Source organism: Hylobates moloch, unplaced genomic scaffold (genome assembly GCF_009828535.3).
Source record: "Hylobates moloch isolate HMO894 unplaced genomic scaffold, HMol_V3 SCAFFOLD_6, whole genome shotgun sequence".
NCBI lineage: Eukaryota > Metazoa > Chordata > Mammalia > Primates > Hylobatidae > Hylobates > Hylobates moloch.
This window is the reverse complement of record NW_026652281.1, coordinates 120,010,638-120,034,908: the sequence shown is the minus strand read 5'-3', so window position 1 is coordinate 120,034,908 and position 24,271 is coordinate 120,010,638. Positions and strand designations below refer to the sequence as shown.

At 41.3% G+C, this 24,271-nt stretch overlaps 1 protein-coding gene across 11 annotated transcripts in view; it reads right to left on the bottom strand.

The window, feature by feature from the left end:
• Nucleotides 1-24,271, bottom strand: part of ARHGAP26 (Rho GTPase activating protein 26) — a 477,291-nt gene that overhangs the window by 219,555 nt on the left and 233,465 nt on the right. The gene's annotated exons all lie outside the window — the stretch shown is intronic.

Here is a 24,271-nt window from a genome sequence, read left to right as displayed (position 1 = left end):
ATATGAACCCATTCAATAATTATCTACTTCTCAGTATTTACTTTAGCTGTTCTTAAGTGTGTGTGCATCAGAATCATCGTGCAACTTTATTGTGTAAAAAAAAATTCCCTCTTTTTAAGAAAGCAAGTAAATGTATATGTGTACATAAATAGAAAAGAGAAAAAATTAAAATTAGTTACAAATCATTAAGCATGAACTGCGCACCAGGCAATGTGCTAAGCATTTCACATGAATGATCTGAAATAACTAACATGACAATTCTGTTGGGCAGGAGCTGTTATTATCACTGTTTCACAGATGGAGAATATGAAGCCTAGAGGGGTTAACTAATGTCTCACAGCTAGTTAGCGGCAAAGTCAAGACCTTTACAACAGAAACTGTTGACTGTTAATACTGGGGAGTGGCAACTGTTGCTTTTTACTCTACATACTTCTAGAAATTTGAATGTTATAAGGAGAATATATATTTTCCATAGATACCCCTTAAATAATGTCAATCATAAAAAGGGAAAGTACCCCAATAAAAAAAAAGAAAATGCCTAATATAAAAGAGACAATGACATATTGCAAGAGTCAGCAAGCTTTTCCTGCAACAGGTCAGACATTAACATTTTATGCTTTGTGGGCCAAGAGGCAAAATCAATGACATTATGTAGGTACTTCTACAACAAGATAGAAAGTAAATTTTCATAAGTTATTTGACAAAATTTAAAATCTAATAACATTTGAGTATGATTTTCTGAAATGCAAACCTACTAATCAGAAGAATGAGGTTTTTTTTAAGAGAGGTTGATATTTAGCTTAATTGGTGCTCAAAGTTAGCATTCCTTATAAAGTCAATTATAGATGTTTGTTTGTAAATATGATGCTTGACTTATGGGCTCTACAAAAGAAGGTGGTGGGCTGGATTCGGTCTGTGGATCACAGTTTGCCCATCTCTGATATGCTGTCATAATTAAACAAGATGAAACCTCTACTTTAGAAAAGAAAAAAATCAGCTGGGCATGGTGGCTCACGCCTGTAATCCCAGCACTTCGGGAGGCCCAGGCGGGTGCATCATGAGGTCAGGAGATCAAGACCATCCTGGCTAACATGGTGAAACCCCGTCTCTACTAAAAAACACAAAAAATTAGCCAGGCGTTGTGGCGGGCGCCTGTAGTCCCAGCTACTTGGGAGGCTGAGGCAGGAGAATGGCATGAACCCAGGAGGTCGAGCTTGCAGTGAGCCAAGATCGCGCCACTGCACTCCAGCCTGGGCAACAGAGCAAGACTCCGTCTTAAATAAATAAATGAAAAAAAACCATAAACCCCAAACCCTTCTTTGGTCATTAAGGTTCTGTAGGTGTAGAAAGGCATAAGGTGAACCTGATCATAATAGCCATGACTCTAATGGCTACTGTCAGTTGAGAACCACTTATTTAACCCCTAAAGAAACCAAGGCAACTACCTCTGAAAAGAACCATTAAATCCAGAAAGGGATTTTTCACTTAAGAAATATGACAGAGAATGGTTGGTCAAGAGGTCCCACTTGGCCCTTCAGCTGCTTTGTGTCACTGGGTCTCTTAGCCTCTCTGGGCATCTATTGCCTCATCCGTAAACTGAAGGAGTCACCCAAGAAGGTCTTCGAATTATCAAGCTCTAAATATAACAAATCATCCCATTTTATTATTAATTTTCTAAAGAAAACTAAAGCTACCAGGCCACTTATTAAAGGTCAGAAAGATGAGGATAAAGAGAACAGGTTTCTGTACTTAAAGAGGATTGTCTAATGAATGAAAATGCATCAATGCATATACCTAAAAGTTCTAGAGATAAGGAGTCAAAAGATTTTGATCCTGGCCTGGGCTTCCCCACTGGTAACTTCATCTTGCTGAACTTTAATTTCTTCATCTATAAAATGTGGGCGATGATAGGTTTTTCTGACTAACTCAGCCAGAGCTGCTGTGAGCATCAAATGAGATTGTGCCAAAGAAATATACTGAAACAGCACAACACAGTGCAAGCACTTTGGACTCTACTACTGAGAAAAGAAATGCTTAACATTCGTGGAATTTGAGGGGAGGGCAAAGTCACCACCAAGTCTAGGTGGAGGCTGACATAGAGGTTGTGTAATCCCTACTTAAAAGAGGAAACACAGTGGCCCACTCTCCCTCAGCAGCATCTTTATCATCTATATAAATGAACTTCAGCTAGATCATGGTTTCCAAATTGAGCCCCACAGCACCTGCACAAACAAAGGGGTTGGAGAGAAGCTAAGACCAAATGACCCTTCCCTTGGCTTTTATCCATTTTACTCATGTGGCTATTGAACAAGGGCATAGCGGCTTTGAAAAGTTTGAAGACCTCCTAAATAGTAATTTCCCATGTTGCTTGCGATTCGTTTACTTATCCATGCATTTAGCAAATATTTACTGTGGCTTACAATGGTCGGGCAATGTTCCAGGTGCTGGGGATACAGATGAACTAGACGTCTGTAATCTCTGCTCTCATAAAACTTTCCAATTAGTGAAGAAAACAGAAATAAGCAGATGCACATTTATGATTACTTCAAATATTGATAAGTACACTGGAGAAAGTAAAAAAAAAAAAAAATAGCGGGGGTGTATTGTGGACTTTAGGTGAGGAAATGCTTCTGAGAAGAGGTGACCTTTGCGCCAGGCCTGAATGATGAGGGGTACCTCCTTGGGAAGACGTGGGGGCTAGTGCCAACAGAAAGTAGAGGTCCTTGGAAGGTGAAAAGTCATTGCATTTGAAGGAAGAAGGCCAGTGTGGTTGGCAATCAGTGCAACGCAGAGAGGGGTAGGAGATGAGGATAGGGCAGAGGGGCAGCAATCTGATCCTGCAGAGCCTTGTGACCTGTGAGTGAAATGGGTCACAGTGTAATAGCTAGGACCAGCGATCCATGGTGACTGGCATTAACTAACCTTGGAAAGTTGGGCAAGGGAAGTGCAGAAGAGAAGACCACATTTTGGCAAGTATTTTTTTTTCAGCCATCCTTGATCCCTGCATTTCTCCTAGTAAATTCAAATATTCTATCCAAGGGAAACTTGCTTCTATTTATAGCTGGCAAAATCCAGAAGGAATAGTAAAATGCAGGACTTCCAGCCCTCGTTCATTAGGAGATGAATTTGTGCCAAATTACTTTCTTTCAAGGTTTCCTGGGTCTCAGGAGACCCCTTCCTGGAACACTCAAGCGTTCCCTGAATTGGAGAAGGGTAATCAATGAGCCAAAGGCACCAGAAGCGTGTACTCACCTGCTCCTCTGAGGCCACGCTGTTAATCTCTGTCTCGTTTGGGTTAATGAGCCAAAGAGAATGAGTTCTGAAATGAAGCTAACAAATCCTGCTTACCAGGCCTTTGTGACTACAGGGCCCAACAAAGAAGGCCCAGGGTGGGGAAGCAACCAGATGGTGGCTCAGTCACAGCACTAAGCAGGAATGGTTTTGTTTACCTAGCACTTACCAAGTGCCACACATGGCAACATCTAATCCTTGGAACCACCATATGGATGAGGTCTAGTATTATCCACATTTTAGAGATATGGAACCTGAGACCCAGAGTGGTTACACAGTTTGTCTAAGGACACAGAGCTGGTCAGTGGTGTACTATTCTATCTTGCCTCTAAAAGGATGTTCCAATACCCTTTTACCTTTCTAGGCAATGGCAAATGTATATCACTACCAAGTCACTCCAGTGGTTGGTATTATGGTTTATAAATACCTTCAATACTGACAGAAGCAAAGAGCATGCAATTCACCCTTTAGAAATCGTCAGTCTGCTCTGGCCTTCTTCTACAGATCTCACAGTTGCCCACTAGCATCAGACTGAGGTTCCGAGGCAAGAGCAAAGCCCTGAAAGGTCACTTTGACCATAGCTCTGTCTTATGATTAGCAATCTCAAATTTATATGCTTTCAGGTAAGCCTCTCGAGAGCATCTATCTTAATACAATAGAACCCAACTCTCCAGGAGCAACCCAAGCGGACAAGGGGCACTAAATGTCTGATTTGTGGCTCCTCAGAAGACTGAAACAGTTAATGCACCTTTGACAACCCAACTGAAGCTAAGCTCCATCTATTCTGCTTAGCTAGAGTACTCTAAAACCTGGGAACATTATCTCCTTTGGGTTTCTATACCTTGATATAGGTATAGTCTAGTTTGTACTGACCATTGTATATGAAGATTTGTTAAAGATCCATGCCAACAAGTATCTATTTTCAAGTATATGCTTCTGGAGAAGAGAAATTACATGTGTTTATCTTATCGTGGTCCATCTAAGAGTCATTAAAGAATAATTATGACAGATAGAAATTAATAATGATGACGATGACAAAACCCCTGCCATGTGCCAGACACTATGCCAAGCATTCTGTGTGCATTGTCTTATTCGGTTCTCATACTAGCCTAATTATTCCTGTCACAGAGATGAGAAAACTGAGGCATTAGAGAAGTTAGGTCACATGGCCAAGGTCAGACAGCTGGAAATGGGCAGAGTCCAGACAGGAACTCCCACGGTCTGTCTCCAGAGCCCAAGCACTTAACCACTAACCATATGATCAATAAGTCATTGTGATGATGATGATGACAATGACGACGACGATGATAATGATGATGATAAAGGTGAGATGCTGTGGGCAGCTGGGCAGGTGAATCACCAGAAGGAAGAACTTGCCCTGAGTCAGAAAGAAAATGAAACTGAGAACAGCCTTCTGATTCTAGCCTGGAGTATTTACCACCAACCCATGCAACCAGCTGGCATCTGGTGTAGAAGTAACACTTCATATTCTCTCTGAACCACAGGGTTCGATCCTGACGATAAACACCAGGGGCAGAGAGTAGCTCTTTGATACAAATCACAGGGCACTGCGATTCTGAGTCCTTACCCAGAAGCTACAATGAAAGTACAATTTAATAAATCAAAGGAGGGCGAGGAAAGCCTTCATATGCTTCCTCTGCACCAAGATGTGATTTTGCAATAAATTCTGTTCACTGCTGAGCCAATTCAGTTTACATGTCCCTACAGAATTAACAGAGAATACACAGAGTCATCTGGATTCCCAGAATTTTTCTATGAGCACCTTTATTACCATTATCCAAGCTGTACTGAGAAAGCAGAGAGGCTTGTTTTTCAAATGTAGAAATTAAAGACATAAGTAAAGCAAAAATTTGACAAAACAATCTAACTTTTCCCTTTCACACACAGCTGCATTAGAGCTTAGCCATACCACACTTTGGATCAAAATCTGGACAAAATAAAGATGCTGGGGAAACAGGTTCATAAGTAAATTTGTTTAAAACTGATGCTCCTCTCTAAACTGCACCATCTTTACCTAAATGCACATCCAAATTCTATGATTCCCTGAGGTCTTCTCCAAGTCTCCTCCCACCTGGTTGTTCCCCTGATGTACCAATGTGGAGACACACCGAATAAGGCAATGTGTCAACATCTTAAAACAACAGGCTGGTTCTTCACCATCGAATATCATCTCATCTCCTCTGCATGACAAAATGGGTCCACCATCACTAAAGTCAAAAGAGCTTGCTCTTTTGAATTGTTTCTGTCAGTGGCGACAGATTTGTAGTAATCTACTGCTTAGGTTCAAAGTCCAACTTTACTGTTTATTGGCTAACATGCACATCAGTTATCATCCCTAGACCTCAGTCTTGCCATCTGAAAAAGGGGGATACTAACACTCTCCACCTCTTACGATTGTTGTAATAATTAAATGGAATCATAGATATACAATATTCAACACAGCACTGAATGTAAATTCTATGGCCTATTGAACATTCTATAAGGATTAATTTTCATCTTCATCACTGTCATTTTCCTCCTTCCTTCTCTTCCCACTTTGTGTTTAAAAAAACAAAACAAAAAGCCTCTTCTGGTGATGGAAATGTATCCCTTATGAGACAAATGGCTAAGGATGGGAAATGTCATTTGAGGGACCCGGTGGCCTTGGTCTTGTTGGCAATGTAATATAACCAACTGAAACTAATTAAGAGATGAAGGGAAAGGAAAGGAGACAATCTAAGGTCAACTTTTAGATCAATGGTTCTTAATCTTTTTTAAAACAGCAATCAAACATAAAAATAGCCACCTGCCACCAACCACTTTTTCACTATCAATTATGTGCCAAGCACCATACTAAGCGTTTAAACGAATGATTTTATTTCATCCTTAAGCCTACAGGGTACTACACCTGCCTCTATATCATGGCGTCATATGGGTTAATTAACTTTCCAAATGTTACATACTAGCAAATTACAGAGCCAGGATTTGATTTAGGCAGGGCACAGTAGAGTCTGTACTCAACCACAACTTCATACAACTTCTCCACCCAGTCCTGCTTTCCAGAGGAAAAATAGCCTGCCAATTAACAAAGAACTCAAAAGAGGCTAAGCAGTAATTAAAATGGCAACAATGCAACCATTATGTAATAACAAAATTTCCACCCAATTTAAGCATAACAGGAATTCTACAAACTTCCAATTAATACAAGTGTGGCAGTAATTAAAAACCACAACCAGCTTGAGACATTTTAGGATGCCCAAAAAACAACCCTCCTAAAACCTATCAGCACATACAGAGAGAACTGGCCAGGGTTGCCAAAGACTCTGTGGCAGATTTCTCAGTTGAGCACATGAGAATGCTCGGCAAACACTAATACAGGCTAAATTTAGGAACTTTTTTTTTTTTTTTTTTTTGAGACAGAGTCTTGCTGTCAACCAGGCTGGAGTGCAGTGGTGCGATCTCAGCTCACTGCAACTTCCGCCTCCTGGGTTCAAGCGATTCTCCTGTCTCCTGAGTAGCTGGGACTACAGGCCACGCCTGGCTAATTTTTTCGTATTTTAGTAGAGATGGGGTTTCACCGAACTCCTGAGCTCAGGCAATTCACCCGCCTCGGTCTCCCAAAGTGCTAGGATTACAGGCATGAGCCACCGTGCCCAGCCTTAGGAACTTTTAATAACAACCCTGAGAAGTTACTAGTAAGACGCTCTGAGTCTGTGGAATGCCACCCATGAATGGACATGATTTTTCTAGATCAGGACTTCTCTTTTCACCCATGGGCCACAGGCCACACTTGGAAAAGCTTTTGGGAAGGAATTGTTTGAATCTGAAGCATGAATAGCCTGGAGTAAATAAGGATGTGTCTCAACTCAAGGGGTCAGAGCCTGAGAGCCAGCTATTGGTTCTTCCTCCTCCTCCCATCACAAATGTGACTCTCATCACCATGGTCTGTCTGAGTGGTGAAATGTGCTCAGTGGAGCAAAAATAAGATGGTTGTTGCTACTTTTCTGTTTCTCAGCTGACAATACTCTGCCAGGCTTTCCCTTTCCACTGCTACCGCTGTTGCACTTGCTGTCTTAGGGAGGCTCCCTCAAATGTGAAACCAATAAAAATATAGCTGATGGCACTTCCCAATGACCGATTCCTGGACCAATGTCAAGACCTTGCTCTTACCCTATAGAATTATACATAAAGGGAGTTCAGTAACTGGCACATAGCCAGCCACTCAGAAAGTACTGATTGGATGAATAGAGAGAATAAGAAACTGCAATTAGAAAACAAACAAACAAACAAAAAGAAAAAACACTAAAGGTGGAGTTGGTGAGGACAATGCATTGGCCAGACAGAAAAGGCAAGCTAGATGTGTGCTCAGGTGTCCAGGTGACTGCTTTGTTCTCCCCAACACCTGGCAAATTCTCTGTGAATCTTTCTTACAAGGGAGTGGAAACAGACAATTCAGGCCTTCCTAGGAGAAAACAGGATACAGATTTATCTTATTTGGCTTAACTCAAGGCTATCAAAATCCCTCACACAGCCATTTGTTTTCTATGTTCCACCGCTGTGTGTTAGCTCTACATCCACCAAGTGAAAACGAATGCTGCTAATAGTTTTGGAGCCTATGGTACCACTGGGGAGTTCTGAAATAAGGGCTAAGAAAGGGGTTCTGTACCTGTTGGTGCTGAGTCCCTTCCCCTACACAATTAGAGGCATCTCAAGACTAGGCAGTCTCTTAGAAAATGGCCCAATAAAAAGTGACCAAATGGCTGTGCTCCTACAGCCATCCAAAAGACAGAGTCTTTTAACAGCCCTGGAAGCCTTCTTGCTGGTGAATAAAAATTGCTGCTTGTTGTTCAAAACATGATTACAACAACAATGATGAATAGAAAAATAAACTTTCTTTTCCATTAGTTCAAGCATTGCCTGCTGCTTTGTACCTTGTGGATATAAGCAACTTATCTGTTTGTATTATTCCTCAGTAACACTGGGGGAAAAAAAAGTGCTCTGGACGCCTGTGATTACTACTGTTCAACATCCATGCCCCTCTTTTTCCAGGGATATCACCCTCATTTTCCTTGGGGAGCCACGTCCCTGCCAAGGCAAGTCCATATGGTTTGGGTGGGGCTGATCCCAATTCCATCTTCAGGTTTGTTGCATGTGATCCAGACTATGCATCCTACTGCACATGTGATTGGCCCAAGCCAAACTCAGCCAATGACACTCACTCATTTTTTATTACAACTATTGGAAATGAGGCCTTGTGTTGCTAGGAAAACAGGATGCATACCTGAAGCTTTTGAGGCCAACTTCGGCTACCACACAGGCAAAGCCTTGAGCAGAAAAGGTCAAACAAAGAAATGCAGAGCCATGAATGAAGGGACATGGGATTCTGATGGTATCATTTGAGCCCTTCTATCTTAACATATCAGAAGTTCATCCCTCTTAACATACCAGAAGCTCATCCCTGCTCTTTCCATAGTATATCAATAACATCCTTTTTATTTTTTAGTTGTGTTTCTGTTGCTCGCAGACAAGGGTTGTGGTATTTTTTTTTAAGTGCATGAGAGAAAAGCCTACTTGTGCTTTATAGGGAACTCTAGAATGAGGGAGAAAAATGTGCAATGAAGTTGAACGAGAAACTGTGCTGTCATCCTTGAATTTCCCATTCCTTCTACCTCACATATCCAATCAGTACCAAGTTATATCCCTTCTATTACTTTCATATATCTTGAACCTATTCCTCATCCCCACTTCTTTTTCTATCGCCCAAGGTCAGATTGTCTTTGCCTTCTCACCTAGACCTTGACATTGGCTATATCCTGGTTCTTGTTGGCTCCACTCTCTGGCTCTGCTCACTTGCTCTGCAAGATGTGTCTCCCTAAACCACAGTGTTGGTTGGAGAAGAGAAGGCTTCAAAACATCACAATACCAGTCTTCAGATTCTCAAAGGGCAGTGATGTGACAAAGGGGAAATCTTATTGTGCTGAACAGAGATGAAGGTCAGGGTGGAGTCTCCAGGAAGGCAGATTTCAGCTGAATATAAATAACTGACAGGAGCTCTTCATGGTCCACTAAAGCAGGAGGCTGACCCAGCATCCTCTTACACACAGACCTAAGCCCCCTTCTGTCTAGAAGGCAGCCCGGGCATTCCTAGGCTGATTAATTTAGCTGCATTTGGGGTTTAATCATTGTTAGCCTAACCTTTTCACTGGTATAGGCCCTGGACAGATTCCAAAACAGGGAGAAATGGATTTGGATGAAGTTGAGTCAAGTGGTGGATGGAGCATGCTGTGGGCTTTGGAAACTTGGCATTAAGGTCTGTGTTAAAGCAAACTAAATATGGCCTGAGAAGGACTCCATACTCCTATATCTGAGTCCTTGTGGACTAACTGTAACCTAACTTAATAGGTAGACAAGGTTGAAAACCTAACTTAGGAATATTTACCTATAACAACAGCTGAGTCTTGGCCAATCCCAGCAGCCATATCTCAACCACTTATACACTGGTGAGTGTTCAAACTATGATCAAATAAGGCAAACACCAAGCTGTAACCAATCCAGTTGTTTCTGTACCTTACTTCTGATTTCTGTACTTCACTTTCCTTTTTTTTTTTTTTGTCTATAAATTTGTTCTGACCACGAGGCATCCCTGGAGTCTCTCTGAATCTGTGGTGATTCTGGGAGCTGCCCAATTCACAAGTTGTTCATAGCTCAATTAAACTCCTTTAAATTTAATTTGGATGAAGTTTTTATTTTGTCACCTGGTTCTACCACTTTTGAACTATGTGCCCTTAGATAATCATTTGACATTTCTGAGTCTGCTTTCTCATTGCAAAGTAGAGCTAAGTAATAATACTCATGAGAGTATTAACAGAATTTAAAATAGTTATCACAGTGATCAGAGGTGCTCAAAAGGGTTATTTCCCTTTTCCTTACTCCACAAATATTTCCTAACTTACTTGATGGCTGCAGACAACCTTAATCTCTCGTTTCTTTCATCTCTTACTGCTCCTATAGTCTATATTCCACAGAATTTAATACTTCCAAATATAATTTTTCATTCTCATCATTTCCAATCTCCAATCAAGGTCAATTTTACATTTCTATGGGGCAGGGTTTATGGGAAGTGATCTATGTGGCATCTAAGCGTTTGCATATATTCAGTGTCCAAGATATTATTCCTCATTAAAGGACAAGGGGCTTAAGGATGCACATTCCTTCGTCTGGGTCTTTCTCTGCAGGTCAGAGGCAGGTCATAATGACCTTGATGAGCAAATTGTCCTTATAGCAATGCTTTCACATTTTGAGTATCGCTGGCACTTACTGCACTTCTCTGTGAGAAATTTCAAATTAAGCTGATATAGTTTCAAAAGAAAAGGTGAAACAGCTCCTCCTGGAGCATGTAGGTGGTAGGTCACACCCCAATAACCAGTGAAGGAGTAGGCCATTTATTTTAACTTGCTTTTGGTTCTGGTGAATTAGGCACAGGCTAACTGTTCTGGGGTTATTAACACTGATTGTTGTGGGTGCTTCTCCTCCTCTACCCCGTGACTTTAATTTGTGTGTTACATAAACACTGTTGCCATAGTTATAATTCAGGAAGCTTTGTTGTTTGACCTTAAGAAAAATTCAACCTCAAATCAGGATAACACGGACTCTCTAGACCACAATAGACCATCAGAGGGTAGGATCTGCCAAATTTCTTCAAGCTTCTAGAAGGAACTACTGTATTTTGGGTAACAAGCAAGCAACAAGAGGAGGAAATGCTGCAATGTTATGCAATTTCCTTGCATTTCATATTCAGCAATCCTGAAAACCTTTATAAGCAACTTCCCTAGCTTTCAACCGAAGATTGGAGTCACAGCCAACATAAACAAAAACTGGATGCAAAAGAGGAAGAAAGAAATCTAAGTAATGTACAAGTCAGAAAAGTGTTTCAGGAAATTTTTAAAGGCAGCAGAAAGGGCACAAGCTCATTTGCTATCAAGTGCATGACAGTTAAGTAGATGGTGTGCAAGCTGACATGTATGTAGGATGTGGCCAGGTCACAGTGTGAGGAGTCTTATGGCTCTAGCACTTCCTGGCTTCAGGCTGATGCAACATTAAAAAGTGGATGTGAACCCACTTATCTGTCAGCATGCCGTTTTCACGGTGAGAGGAGAGACCACCTCCCATCCCCCCAAAAGAAACTGAAATATTAAACACAGAATGTCTTTATGTGCTCCCCTCCCCAACCCCCAACCCCCAACCCAGTGTTTTTGGAAATAGTTACACAGATCTGTTAGCAGAAGAGAGAACCTTGCTCTTTTGTGCTTTAGAAAACTGCAAATGAGAAATTCCTCAGGATGGTATGCAGGACACCAAAGTAGGAGCTCATAAGGCTCTTCTGCTGCCCAAGTGGGGCCCAGCCCAGGAGAAACCACGGCCAGAGAGTGAGTCACAGCACCATGCTGCTCCTTTCAACCTCCAGTCCTCCTTCCAGGAGGTTCCAGGCAGTGGCATGCATAGCTGTCTTCATTGCAAGTTGAGGCTGATGCAGTCAGACAAACTCAAAGCACGTTCATGATCGCCTTCATCCCCACAATGTCCCTTGGAGAGGCAGAAGGTGAATGTTATGTTATCCAACACAGACACAGGGAAAGGTGACTTCTTCCCTTGCCACAGACAGCTGTCAGTTCAGATGACTGCATTTCTAGATCTATGACTCGAAGCTGAGTTTCCTACCCCAAATCCAAAATTAATCTTGATGCCAACTCGTATGCATGCAAGAAGAGATTCTGAGAATATTCACTCTTTATTCTGTTGCTTTGAGCTGGCAGGAAAGGGTACCCCCAGCACTGTGATCACATGGAGAATCTCAGTATTCTCCTACAACTCCCAAGGAGCAGAATGAGGTTTCTAAAATGGAACGGTAGATTCTAGAATTCTGTACTCTGTGTGGGTCCCCCACCTCCATCACAGGCAGAATCCACTCCACTTCCGACTCCAGGAATAGTGTGACTTAGGCCAGCCAGAATAGCACATTTACTCCCAATCCACATACCCTTATAAAAATTCTCAAACATACAGAAAAGATGAAAGAAGAGACAGTAAACATGCATATACCCATCACCTCCATTCTACAGTTGTTCATATTTTGCTATATTTGCCTTATCACATATCTAGCCATCTTTCTATCATCCATCAGTCCATCTTGCTTTTTAATAAATTTTAAAAGGAGTTGCAGATATCAGCACTTTTAAACATTTCAGAACACGTATCATCTAAAGTTCAGTATTTATCCATTTTTAAATGTAAAATGTACATACAATGAAATACACAATTCTTTTTTTTTTTTTTGAGATAAGTAGTTTTTTAATGATAAACTTTGACAAAAAAAAAATTTTTTTTTTTTTTTTTTAGATCAGCTGGACTCCTTAACACCATTCAGTAACTGGGAAGGTAGATAATGACTGTTCTTATAACAAAGAGCCCAACAATAACAGCCAGCATTTATTAAGTCGCTCATATGGGCCAGATGTTATCTTCACATAATATTTTTTTTTTTTTTTTACATCATTCTCAGTAAACTATCGCAAGGACAAAAAACCAAACACCGCATGTTCTCACTCATAGGTGGGAATTGAACAATGAGAACTCATGGACACAGGAAGGGGAACATCACATTCCGGGTACTGTTGTGGGGTGGGGGGGGGGGGGGGGGCGGGGACAGCATTAGGAGATATACCTAATGCTAAATGACGAGCTAATGGGTGCAGGAAATCAACATGGCACATGGATACATATGTAACAAACCTGCACATTGTGCACATGTACCCTAAAACCTAAAGTATAATTAAAAAAAAAAAAAGAAATACACAATTCTTAAGTGTGCCAATCACAAATTGTGACAATTTCATATACCCATGTAAGCTAAACCTCTATCAAGATAGAAACATCTCTATCACCTCAAGATAGTTCCCTCAGACCTCCTTCCATCTTACTCCCACCCCTCACACACCCCATGCACAGGCAACCACTGTCCTGTTTTGTTTTGCACCCCCAATTAGTTTTGCTTATTCTAGATCACTATACAAACAGACTTACATCATATATATTCTTTTATAGCTACTCTGTTTCACTCAGCATAAATTTTTTTTTTTTACTTTACGTTCTGGGATACATGTGTAGAACGTGCAGGTTTGTTACATAGGTACACATGTGCCATGTTAGTTTGCTGCACCTATCCACCCGTCATCTAGGTTTTAAGCCCTGCATGCATTAGGTATTTGTCCTAATGCTCTCCCTCCCCTTGCCTCCCACCCCCTGACAGGCTCCGGTGTGTGATGTTCCCCTCCCTGTGTCCATGTGTTCTCATTGTTCAATTCCCACTTATGAGTGAGAACATGTAGTATTTGGTTTTCTGTTCCTGTGTTAGTTTGCTGAGAATGATGGCTTCCAGCTTTATCCATGTCCCTGCAAAGGACATGACCTCATTCTTTTTTATGGCTGCATAGTATTCCATGGTGTATATGTGCCCCATTTTCTTTATCCAGTCTATCATTGATGGGCATTTGAATTGGTTCCAAGTCTTTGCTATTGTAAATAGTGCTGCAATAAACATATGTGTACATGTGTCTTTATAGAATGATTTATATGATTTATAATCCTTTTGGTATATACCCAGTAATGGGATTGCACTCAGCATAAAATTTTTAATATTCATCCATGTTGTGGTATGAACCAATACCTTTAGTCCTTTTTACTTCTGAGTTGAAATTTAATGTTTGAATATACCATAGTTTTATTGATTCCTCTGTTAATGGACAGCTAGGTGGTTCCCCATCTGTGGCTATCATAAAGCTGGTCCAAAGGTTTTTGTACACATCTTTTTGAAGACATGTTTTCACTTCTCTTAGGTAACTACCTAGGAGTGGAACTGCTGGATTCTACAGTAGAGTTTTTTATTTGTTATTAAACAAAAAACTTCCAAGCCTTTGTCCACAGTAGTTGTGCCATTTTACTTACACCCCCACCAATAATGCATGAGAGTTTGGGTTGCTTCACATCCTCACCAGGACTTGCCAATCTTTTCATTGTGTTGTCAATCTTTTACTTTTAGCTGTTCTGATGGGTATGCACAGTAGTATCTTATTACAGTCTCAAACTGCATCTTTCTGATGATCTATGATGTATACTTTTTCACGTATGTATTGGGCCATCTTCTTTTGTGAGGCGTCTCTTCAAGTCTTTTTTCTATCTTTTAGTTAGGTTCTTCTTTTTATTACTGAGTTTTATGGGTTCTCTATACATTCTGGATATGTCCATTGTCAGATATACGGTTTGCAAATATGTCCTCTTATTCTGTAGCTTGCCAGTTGATTTCTTAATGGTGTCTTTTGATAAGCACTAGTTTTTAATTTAAATCAAGTCAATTTTTTTTTCATTTTTTTTGCAGGGCTATCACTTTCTATGTCCTATTAAATAACTTTTGCCAATCCCAGACTGCATAGATTTTGTCCTATGTTTTCTTCTGGAGGCTTTATAGTTTTAGATTTTATGTTTACAACCTACCTTGATATTTTTTAACCTCTACAACAGCCAGAAAGAAAAATTCACCTTGAATTAATCCCCCTAGTTAGCCTAGTTTATAAACATTATTTAGAGGTGCTTCTGAGTCATAACCTAGATTTGAAACTCACTGGTTTTAAATACAAATTTAGGAACAAGTAGCCTTAACCTGCCTCACTCTCCTTCTCTTTCTCCTTCCCCCCAAAAAGTTCTCATATTATAGAATTGATTAATATATCCTTTGGGAACCCCCACTATATTAATAAAACTGAGATCTGCCTTCTACCCCCTCAGCTAAAAGGACAAGCAGGTAAGTGTGCTGAGCATTGTAAAGATCTATATGCTCAAGGCTAATTTTCAGGGGACTCACCTGACTACATGGCCATCTATAAGCTATGATTTGAATGGGCAGGGAGCCCTGGGAGCTAACAAGTACAGCGGCCCTAATCAGTCATTGCCTTATTGTAGGACCCTGATCAAACCTCTTCCTCTCTCTGTATCTTAATTTCCTAAGGCATCAAAAGGGGGGCCTGAAACAGACCAGCTTTGAAATTCCATACTCTTAGTACCTATAATTTTTAATATTTCACCATCATGAATGAACTCCTTTAGGTCCTGAAGGGCTCTCTATGCACTTTAATAATTTCATATATACATTAGGATGGTAACATCTCAAATCTTACCAGCAAACAGCAAAATTGGGATCTCCTGACACTTGACTAGGAATAAGGTCCTGCAAATGTTGGAGGGAGTAGGAACTAGAAAGGAAAGGGACAGCAGGTTGGAAATCTGCTGATCAGACTAGCTCACCACCTCGTGTTGTACAGGCCATACTCTGCCTTCTTGTTTCAGTTCTCATACTGTAAATAAATGTTCTTTTCCTTTTTCTTTTTTTTTTTTTGTTCTTTTTTCAGGGGGTGGGGAGACAGGGTCTTGCTCTGTCACCCAGGCTGGAGGGCAGTGGCTCCATCACAGCTCACTGAACAATGCTTACTGAACAATGTGGTTTAAAGTTGACCTGGATGAAACAGGTTGTTAGTATGTTCACATCAAAAGCTCAAAGTGCCTAGCCAAGCCTCTCTTGCTTCTTCTCTAGGAGAACCCAAGCACGCCAGACCTGAGCAACCAACATATATTTATAAGCACAGCCAGCAGCCAAGGCAACCAAGTGGACTAAGCCCAGTAGGGTCCCCTCCCCAGAGTGGAGGATGGGAGAGATTAGGGCATGTCTGTCTTGAGAGCACGGCAGATGAACGCACAAATCCAAAGGCTACTTCTGGGTCCTTTCTTATCGTACTTGATATAGCTGACCACCTGTGTCCTTTAAATGTCCATCTCTCCTTGGCCCTACTACTCAGCCCTGCTCCACAGCTCTCCACAGGTTCCTCTGCCCTGTACTAATCTTAACATAAAAGGAATATATAAACATACACATATAATCATAAAAATAAATATAAAATCTATATAAGTGCATATATACACACATACACAGAGTCAATTTTTGTTATTTGCAGGAGTTACATTTTATAACATAGCAACAAACACTGAATTAGCAAACACTAAACCATTGCTTCTAGGAGAAACAAAGGTTCCTGCAAGCCTCTGGTTCCAACATTTTCATCAACCAATCAATATATAACCCTATTTTATGTGTGTTTCCATCCAAAGACATCACCTTATTCAATTTCTGTTGCTGAATTGTTTTCACTGAGCTCATATCCATCTGCATTATAATTTATGCTTGAACAAAGTTCATCTCACAAGTATTTTCACATTATGTCACAAGGCACATCACAACCTTCTTTCACTTCGACAGGATATCAGCATTACATTTGGGGACCACTTTAGCAAAATCACCAAAAGAAACCACAAAATGCAAAAAAAAAAAAAAGTAGCAATAAATGGAGTGTGAAAAGGGCATTTATTGGGCTCGGTGCAGTATCTCACACCTCTAATCCCAGCACTTCAGGAGGCAAGGCAGGAGGACTGCTTGGGATCAGGAGCTTGAGAACCTGGGCAACATGGTGAGACCTTGTCTCTACTGAAAAAAAAAAAAAACAAAAAAAAAACAAAAAAAAGCCACAAATTAGCCAGGCATGGTGGCATGCACCTGTAGTCCCAGCTGCTTGGGAGGCTGAGGCAGGAGGATCACTTGAGCCCAAGGGATCGAGGCTGCAGTGAGCTATGATAGAGCCACTGCCCTCCAGCCTGGGCGACAGAGCAAAACCCTGTCCCCCAAACCCTCAAGAAAAGAAAAAGGAAAATGATATTTGTTTACAGTATGAGAGCTGAAACAAGAAGGTAGAGTAGAGCCTGTGCAACACCAGCTGCGAACATGCACAGTGGATGATCAAAATGTTTCACCACTCTACACATGCCTACAAATGATCGTGAAAACTCTGCAAGTATTGATTTTAGGGTTACAAATAAATTTTGGTGAGTAGATGAATTCACAAATATGGAATCTATGAATAATGAGGATATATACATGTGTATATATATACACACACATGCAATATACATATATGAATATATGTAAGTGCATATATATAAAGTTTTTTGGAAAACAGCTATGTTCATTCACTTACTTGTCCATAGCTGTTTTTGTGCTACAATAGAGTTGAGTAGTTTCAACAGTCTGTTGTAGGATATGTGTATATTCAACTTTACTAGGTTTTGAATGGTTGTACTAATTAAGACTCCCACCAGCAGTACATTATAAGAGTTCCACAGCCTACTCTAAAAATTCCCTAAACTCCTCCTTGGACCTCTTTACTCATCTCTCTCTCTCTATACACCACAATTAGAAATTTCACCCATTCCCATAGCTGCAACAATGCCTCCATGCAGATGGTGCCCCACCTCTAAATCTGCAACCCCAACCTCCCTCCAGTTTTCTTAGAAGCAGACCTCCATTTCTAACTGCTGGCTGGCCATCTTCGTTTGGGAATTTCCTCTAACCTCGAATCTAGCACCTATCCCTCCTACAACCACCAAGAAGGGTTTCTCAAGACAATAGGAGGGGTAACACCTTAAAACCTGTGAACAAGCCACTAAAGTAGTACTTGTTTTTAGTTAGTTGACGCAAGGCCATTGAACAGAAACACATACACACATATGCACACAAAAACCTATTTTCTTTTTTTTTTTTAATTTTCAAGACAGAGTCTTGCTCTGTCACCCAGGCTGGAGTGCAGTGGTGTGATCTTGGCTCACTGTGACCTCCACCTCCCAGGTTCAAGCAATTCTCCTGCCTCAGCCTCCTGAGTAGCTGGGATTACAGGCACATGCCACCAAACCGAGCTAATTTTTGTGTATTTTTAGTAGAGACGGAGTTTCATTATGTTGATCAGGCTGGTCTCAAACTCCTGACAGGTGATTTGCCCACCTCAGCCTTTCGAAGTGCTGGGATTACAAGTGTGAGCCACTGCACCCAGCCACAAACCTATTTTCTTTTTTATTATACTTTAAGTTCTGGGATACCTGTGCAGAAAGTGCAGGTTTGTTACATAGGTATACATGTGCCATGTTGGTTTGCTGCACCCATCGACCTGTCACCTACATTAGGTATTTCTTCTAATGCTATCCCTTCCCTTGCTCCCCACCCCCCAGTAGGCCCCGATGTGTGATGTGCCCTCCCTGTGCCCATGTGTTCTCATTGTTCAACTCCCACTTATGGGAGTGGGAGTTGTGAGAACACAAATTATAAGTGAGAACACGCAGTGTTTGGTTTTATGTTCCTGTGTTACTTTGCTGAGAATGATAGTTTCCAGCTTCATCCATGTCCCTACAAAGGACATGAATGCATTCTTTTTTATGGCTGCACAGTATTCCATGGTGTATATGTGCCATATTTTCTTCATCCAGTCTATCATTGATGAGCATTTGAATTGGTTCCAAGTCTGCTACTGTGAATACTGCCTCAATAAACATATGTGTGCATGTGTCTTTATAGTAGAACGATTTATAATCCTTTGGATATACACCCAGTAATGGGATTGCTGGGTCAAATAGTATTTCTGATTCTAGATCCTTGAAGAATCACCACACTGTCTTCCACAATGGTTGAACTAATTTACACTCCCACCAACAGTGTAAAAGCGTTTCTATTTCTCCACATCCTTTCCAGCATCTGTTATTTCCTGACTTTTTAATGATCGCCATTCTAACTGGCATGAGATGGTATCTCACTGTGGTTTTGATTTACATTTCTCTAATGACCCGCGATTATGAGCTTTTTTTTATATGTTTGTCGGCTGCATAAATTTTGTCTTCTTTTGAAAAGTGTCTGTTCATCTCTTTCATCCACTTTTTGATGGGGTTGTTTTTTTCTTGTAAATTTGTTTAAGTTCCTTGTAGATTCTAGATATTGGCCCTTTGTCAGATGGATAGATTGCAAAAATTTTCTCCCATTCTGTAGGTCGCCTGTTCACTCTGATGATAGTTTCTTTTGCTGTGCAGGAGCTCTTTAGTTTAATTAGATCCCATTTGTCAATTTTGGTTTTTGTTGCAATTGTTTTTGGTGTTTTAGTCATGAAGTCTTTGCCTATGCCTACGTCCTGAATGGTATTGCCTAGGTTTTCTTCTATGGTTTTTATTGTTTTAGGTCTTACGTTTAAGTCTTTAATCCATCTGGAGTTAATTTTTGTATAAGGTGTAAGTTTCCGTTTTCTGCACATGGCTAGCCAGTTTTCCCAACACCATTTATTAAATAGGGAATCCTTTCCCCATTGTTTGCTTTTGTCAAACCTATTTTCATCTAGCAACTGTTATTTTCTCATTGTGACATTTCTCTGTGCCTCATTACACCATCTATAAAATGGAGAGCATACCACAGAGCATAGAGCAGCTGGCACTATGCATGGCACAGAGTAAACGCTCAGTAAACAGCAGCTAATAATCATTATCTTGGTTAATGGCATCACTTTTATCTCAGTGGCTAGACCTAAGATCTTAAAGCCCTCTCTTTTCACTCCCATATCTAATCAGGTGACAATAACTGGATTCTGCTTCCAGCATGATTGTATCTTTCTCTTCAGTCCCAACAGTCCCATCTGGGAGTTCAGCACCTCCTGCTTGGAATGCCTTCACAGTGGTTTACTCTCTGCCTTCCCATAAACTGCATATCCTTCATGAGGCCACAGCTCTGAAATCACTTCTGCTCAAATCCTTTATGGTCGCATCATCCCTTAACAGCATAATGTCCAGATTTCTATGTGAGGCCTCTGATAAGCTGGCCCCAACATTTCCTACCTTACTTTTCTACTTTCCCTTCCCAAACCTCATGACCATCTACATGCAACTACTAGCTGTTTCCTCATCTGTCCCATGCTTTCTGTCTAAGAATCTGTGTTGCCATATTTCTTGCCAAGGAAGCCCTTCTATGCATCTCTGCTCAAGAACATCCTTCAATGCCCTACCTATACGTGCTCCTCTATGAAGCTGCCTTCAACTCCCTCAGTCTAAAATCATCTGTTATATTTCAATAGCACTATGTTCACACCTCACACTGATCTTTCTCACTCTGAAATAAATGCAAGGTGACAAATTTATCCTGGTAGACCAGAGGGCCTTGCGTATAGCAAGCATTTAATAAATACTGGCTGAATGACATGAGGAACCAAGGCCATCTAAAATGTCATCAATGCACATCTTAGATTCAGTTTACATTAACTTTAAAAAGTGGCTCTTGCCTATAATCCCAGCACTTTGGGAAGTGAGGCGGGAGGATCACTTGAGCCCAGGAATTTGAGACCGACCTGGGCAACATAATGAGTCCTAGCCTCTACTTAAAAAAAAAAAGAAATTAGCTGGGCATGGTGGCATGCAGCTGTAGTCCTAGCTACTCAGGAGGAAGGCTGAAGCAGTGGGATAGCTTGACCCCAGGAGGTTGGGGCTGCAATGTGCTGTGACCATGATGCCATGGCACTCCTCTCTGGGTGACAGAGTGAGGCCCTGTCTCGAAAAAAAAGAAAAAAAATTCAACAATCCAATGACTCAAAGTAGTTTGTAATTAAAAATGAATTTAGGGCCGGGCATGGTGGCTCACACCTATAATCCCAGCACTTTGAGAAGCCAAGGTAGGTGGATCACCTGAGGTCAGGAATTCGAGACCAGCCTGGCCAACATGGTGAAACCCCATCTCTATTAAAAACACAAAAATTACCCGGGCATGGTTGTGGGCGCCTGTAACCCAGCTACTCAGGAGGCTGAGGCAGGAGAATTGTTTGAACCTGGGAGGCAGAGCTTGCAGTGAGCCGAGATCACGCCACTGCACTACAGCCTGGGTGACAGAGCGAGACTCCATCTCAAAAAAAATAAAAATAAAAATAAAAATAAAGAACCTAGGATTCAGGAAGCTCTTCAAATGTGGAAAAAGCAAATTGCCATCTGTCTAGCAGCATTTTAAGTATTAAGTTGCTCACTTACAGTTGTGCTCACCCCAAAAAGGTTAAGCAGTCAGCATCAGGCCAGGCACAGAACCCAGCAGTGTCAGCTATGAAAATAACAATGTCTTAGATGACAATTCATATGATTTCTGTATGGCAGCTGATCTTTGCATACCCTATGTGCTTTAAAAAAGAATAACTACTGGCCAGGCATGGCGGCTCATGCCTGTAATCCCAGCATGTTGGGAGGCGAGGCGGGTGGATCACGAGGTCAGGAGATCGAGACCATCCTGGCTAACATGGTGAAACTCCTTCTCTACTAAATATACAAAAAATTAGCTGGGCGTGGTGGGGGGTGCCTGTAGTCCCAGCTACTTGGGAGGCTGAGGCAGGAGAATGACGTGAACCCAGGAGGTTGCAATGAGTGGCAATCACGCCACTGCACTCCAGCCTGGGTGACAGAGCAAGACTCCCTCTCAAAAAAAAAAAGTCACTACTACACTTCTTAAATCATCTTGGAGCCTTTCAAATCAGTTGTGAAATAGTTAATTATTCAATAGTGTTAAGATAATAAAAATCATTTGGAGAAATAAAATCAAGGTAGGTCTTCACCTTACATTATATTTTGATGCCAAAACAAATCTCAGGTAAATATTTATCTTACAACGGGAATCCATTCAAACAAAGATGGGATGCATAAAGTATCTCACAGCCTTAATACAGAAATAGTAATTAACACTCAAAGGTAAATACACCAAAAGAAACAAAAATGTACAAAGGATAAACTATTTGCAAAAGAACAAGAATTCAATAAGCATAGGGAATATTCAAAAACAAAAAAAAATCCTAATTATAACAATGATAATATGTTTTACTTTTTGAGAAAGTTAAGAATTTTCTAAAACTTTGGTAGCAACTAGTATAGATGTAGGCTCAGGGAAATGGATATTCCCATATGCAACTCATGGAAGTATAAATTGGCACAGTCTTCATGAAGAGCAAGCTTCAAAGACAAATATACAGTCATGCATCACTTAATGACAGGGATATGTTCTGAGAAACGTGTTGTCAGGCAATTTTGTTGCCCTACAAACATGATAGAGTGCACTTATGCAAACCTAGATGGTATAGTCTACTACACAACTACGCTATATGGTGTAGCCTATTGTTCCTAGGCTATAAACCTATACAGCGTGTTACCATACCGAATACTGCAGGCAATTGACACACAATAGTATTTCTGCATCTAAACATATCTAAACATAGAAAACATACAGTAAAAACATGGTATAAAGATAAAAAGTAGGGGAGGTTCCAAGATGGCCGAATAGGAACAGTTCCAGTCTACAGCTCCCAGCATGAGTGATGCAGAAGACGGGTAATTTCTGCATTTCCAGCTGAGGTAACGGGTTCATTGCAGTGGGGCTTGTTGGACGGTGGGTGCAGCCCATGGAGTGTGAGCCGAAGCAGGGCAAGGCATCGCCTCACCCGGGAAGCACAAGGGGTCACGGAATTCCCTTTCCTAGCCAAGAGAAGCTGTGACAGATGGTACCTGGAAAATCGGGACACTCCCACCCTAATACTGTGCTTTGCCAAAGGTCTTAGCAAATAGCACACCAGGAGATTATATCCTGCACCCGGCTCAGAGGGTCCCACGCCCATGGAGCCTTGCTCACCACTAGCACAGCAGTCTGAGATCGAACTGCAAGGTGGCAGCAAGGCTGGGGGAGGGGTGTCCGCCATTGCTGAGGCTTGAGCAGGTAAACAAAGCAGCCGGGAAGCTCGAACTGCGTGGAGCCCACCGCAGCACAAGGATGCCAGCCTGCCTCTGTAGACTCCACCTCTAGGGGCAGGGAAAAGCTGAACAAAAGGCAGCAGAAACTTCTACAGACTTAAACATCCCTATCTGACAGCTTTGAAGAGAGCAGTGGTTCTCCCAACACGGAGTTTGAGATCTGAGAATGGACAGACTGCCTCCTCAAGTGGGTCCCTGACCCCTGAGTAGCCTAACTGGGAGACACCACCCAGTAGGGGCCGAATGACACCTCATACAGCCAGGTGCCCCTCTGAGATGAAGCTTCCAGAGGAAAGATCAGGAAGCAACATTTACCATTCCGCGGTATTTGCTGTTCTGCAGCCTCCACTGGTGATACTCAGGCAAACAGGGTCTGGAGTGGACCTCCAGCAAACTCCAACAGACCTGCAGCTGAGGGTCCTGACTGTTAGAAGGAAAACTAACAAACAGAAAGGACATCCACACCAAAACTCCATTTGTAAGTCACCATCATCAAAGACCAAAGGTAGATAAAACCACAAAGATGGGGAAAAACCAGAGCAGAAAAGCTGAAAATTCTACAAATTAGAGCACCTCTTCTCCTCCAAAGGAATGCAGCTCCTCACCAGCAACGGAACAAAGCTAGATGGAGAATGACTTTGACGAGTTGAGAGAAGAAGGCTTGAGATGACTGGTAATAACAAACTTCTCTGAGTTAAAGGAGGATGTTCGAACCCATCGCAAAAAAGCTAAAAACCTTGAAAAAAGATTAGACGAACGGCTAACTAGAAAAAATAGCATAGAGAAGGCCTTAAATGACCTGATGGAGCTGAAAACCATGGCACAAGAACTACGTGACAAATGCACAAGCTTCAGTAGCCGATCTGATCAAGTGGAAGAAAGGGTTCAGTGATTGAAGATCAAATGAATGAAATGAAGTGAGAAGAGAAGTTTAGAGAAAAAAAGAGTAAAAAGAAACGAACAAACCCTCCAAGAAATATGGGACTATGTGAAAAGACCAAATCTACGTCTGATTGGTGTACCTGAAAGTAACAGAGAGAATGGAACCAAGTTGGAAAACACTCTGCAGGATATTATCCAGAAGAACTTCCCCAACCTAGCAAGGCAGGTCAACATCCAAATTCAGGAAATACAGAGAAGGCCACAAAGATACTGCTCAAGAAGTGTGACTCCAAGACACATAATTGTCAGATTCACCAAAGTTGAAATGAATGAAAAAATGCTAAAGGCAGCCAGAGAGAAAGGTCGAGTT